The sequence below is a fragment of the Oncorhynchus masou genome, chromosome 25 (genome assembly GCF_036934945.1).
Source record: "Oncorhynchus masou masou isolate Uvic2021 chromosome 25, UVic_Omas_1.1, whole genome shotgun sequence".
Lineage (NCBI taxonomy): Eukaryota > Metazoa > Chordata > Actinopteri > Salmoniformes > Salmonidae > Oncorhynchus > Oncorhynchus masou.
This window is the reverse complement of record NC_088236.1, coordinates 4036987-4040423: the sequence shown is the minus strand read 5'-3', so window position 1 is coordinate 4040423 and position 3437 is coordinate 4036987.

Here is a 3437-nt window from a genome sequence, read left to right as displayed (position 1 = left end):
ACTATTCAATTCAATTCAAGGGGCTTTATTGGCATGGGAAACATGTGTTAACATTGCCAAAGCAAGTAAGGTAAACAATAAAAATTAACAGTAGACATCACACATCACTATCAGAATGTGCAGTATTTGGGTAACGCCACTCCATCCGCTTCTCTTGATCTGCCAGGGGTGATAAAACTATCTCTGTCGTGTTAATGTGTCTATCAGAGCTAGACATGTAGATGTGGGAAATATTCAGTTCAACTCTTGGGAGGACAATAGAAGTCCGGGGTCTATACTTATTCATTAACAAAATAATATATAATATATTATATATAAATGAATGTATTTCAGAGTGAAGCCTTCGTCGGGGTGTTTACAGATTGAAGACAAAGTGAAGAAATTGGGCAGAACAGGTCCTTCGGGTCTCAGCTGAACCTGAACCAGGGACAGTGACAACAGTTGAACTGAGAGGTCCTTTCCTCTCAGCTCTCACCACAGTCTGTCTCTGGCACATCACATTGATGCCAAGCTAGCAGGGACCACAGAGAAATTACTACCCTGGAGCTGTGGAGCTGGGGCTCCAAATAAACTGGGGCTTTTGTGGTGGCATCCATCTACTCCTCTTCTATCTTCTTCCCTCTCGTCCTCTCCTCCTTCATTCCTTCCTCGCCTCTACTCATTCCCTTTCTCTCCACCTTATTTCTTCTCCTCTCTTCCTCTCCTCTCTTCTCTTCTCTTTGTCCCCACTCTCCTCTCTCCTCTTTGTCTCCACTCTCCTCTCTTCCTCTCTTCTCTTCCTCTCCTCTCCTCTCTTTGTCTCCACTCTCCTCTCTTCCTTTCCTCTCCTCTCTTCTCTTTGTCTCCACTCTCCTCTCTTCCTCTCCTCTCTCCTCTTTGTCTCCTCTCTCCTCTCTTCCTCTCCTTCCTCCTCTCCTCTTTTAGTAACAAACTCACGCACAGTATATAAATTAATTCCAATCGTGTCATGCAGTGTTATATTTAGAAATAGTGAAATAAAACAAGTCTTTATAAAGAGAATTGATATGCCTTGTAAGGGAATACCATTTTAAAGAGTCCCAGCTCTAAACTAGCCCCTCGCTGTCCTACACTGTCATGCGAGAGGAGTGTTCTGGATGGTGTGTGTGTGTGTGTGTGTGTGTGTGTGGGTTGGTTGGTTTTCCTATCCTTGTGGGGACCTACAATCCCGAAATGGGGAGTAAAACAAGGAACATTCTCCCTCTTGGGGTCATTTCCCACATCCCCATGAGGACAAAGGCTATTTTAAGTTTAGAGGTTAGGTTAAGGGTTAAAATTTGGGTTAGGTTTAAGGTTGTTGGTTTTGATGAGTAGTGGGGGTGGGTGGATCGAAGCATGTTGTGTCATTTAAGCCGTGATGATGACCCTCCCTCTAGGACGTAACCTTAATCCATTGGGAACAGAGAAATCAGTGTCAATAACAGAAGATTAGATTTTCTCTGTCTCTGTCTCTATTCAATTCCATTCAAGGGGTTTTATTGGCATGTGAAACATATGTTAACATTGCCAAAGCAAGTGAAGTAGATAATATACAAAAGTGAAATAAGCAATACAAATTAACTGTAAACATTACACTCATAGAAGTTCAAAAAGAATAAAGATACTTCAAATGTCATATTATGTCTATATGCAGTGTTGTAACAATGTGCAAATGGTTAAAGTACAAAAGGGAAAATAAATAAATATAAATATGGGTTGTATTTACAATGGTGTTTGTTCTTCACTGGTTGCCCTTTTCTTTTGGCCACAGGTCACAAATCTTGCTGCTGTGATGGCACACTGTGGTATTTCACCCAGTAGATATGGGAGTTTATCAAAAATCGGGTTTGCTTTCTAATTCTTTGTGGGTCTGTGTAATCTGAGGGAAACATGTGTCTCTAATACGGTCATTTATTTGGCAGGAGGATAGGAAGTGCAGCTCAGTTTCAACCTCATTTTGTGGGCAGTGTGCACATAACCTGTCATCTCTTGATAGCCAGATCTGCCTATGGCGGTCTTTCTCAATAGCAAGGCTATGCTCACTGAGTCTGTACATAGTTAAATCTTTCCTTAAGTTTGGGTCAGTCACAGTGGTCAGGTATTGTGCCACTATGTAGTCTCTGTTTAGGGACAGATAGAGTGAATGAATAAACTAGAATTTTATGTGCACACTGCCCACAAAATGAGTTGGAAACTGAGCTACACTTCCTAACCTCCAGCCAAATGTATGACCACATTACAGACACATGTTTCCCACAGATCACACAGACCCACAAATAATTTGAAAACAAATCAAGCATTGATTAACTCCCATGTCTATTAGGCAAAATATGTCAGTGTGCAATCACAGCAGCAAGATGTGGTCCGTTGCCACAAGAAATGGGAACCCAGTGAAGAACAAACACCATTGGAAATACCTCCCATATTGATGTTTATTTATTTTCCCTATTATACCTCAACTACTTACACATTGTTACAACACTCTAGAAAGAGAGAGATTTTACTTCATTTTGTGGGCAGCACATTGCCCGTCTTCTTTCGAGAGCCAGGTCTGACTATGGCGGCCTCTCTCAATAGCAAGGCTATGCTCTCTGAGTCTGTACATTTGTGTATTTGTGGTCCAAGCAAATGGACCTTTTTTGGACACCATTATTTTTGTCTTACTGAGATTTACTGTCAGGGACCAGGTCTGACAGTATCTGTGCAGAAGATCTAGGTGCTGCTGTAGGCCCTCCTTGGTTGGGGACAGAAGCACCAGATCATCAGCAAACAGTAGACATTTGACTTCAGATTCTAGTAGGGTGCTGCAGACTGTTCTAATGTGGGGGGGCGGGGGGGGGGGGGGCTTAAGCTGCAGCCCTGTCTCACCTCACAGCCATGTGGAAAGAAATGTGTGTGTTTTATTTCCAATTTTAACCGCACACTTGTTATTTGTGCACTTGGACTTTATAATATCTTATGTTTTACACCACTCTCCATCAATTTGTATAGCAGATCCTCATGTATAATTGAGTCAGAAGACTTCATGAGAAGACTTCACCTTTGTTTGGGTTTATTTGTTTGTCAATTAGGGTGTGCAGGGTGAATACGTGGTCTGTCATTTGGTAAACAGCCAATTTGACATTTGCTCACTACATTGTTTTCACTGAGGAAATCTAAGAGTCTGCAGTTAATGACAATACAGAGGATTGTCCTAAGGTTGCTATTGACACAGTCCTTGATTTCAAGTATTGGGGAAGATACCAGAGTGGAGGATTATGTTATTTTATGTTATTATCATTAGACTCTTAGATTTCCACACACACACACACACACACACACACACACACACACACACACACACACACACACACACACACACACACACACACACACACACACACACACACACACACACACACACACACACACACACACACACACACACACACACACACACA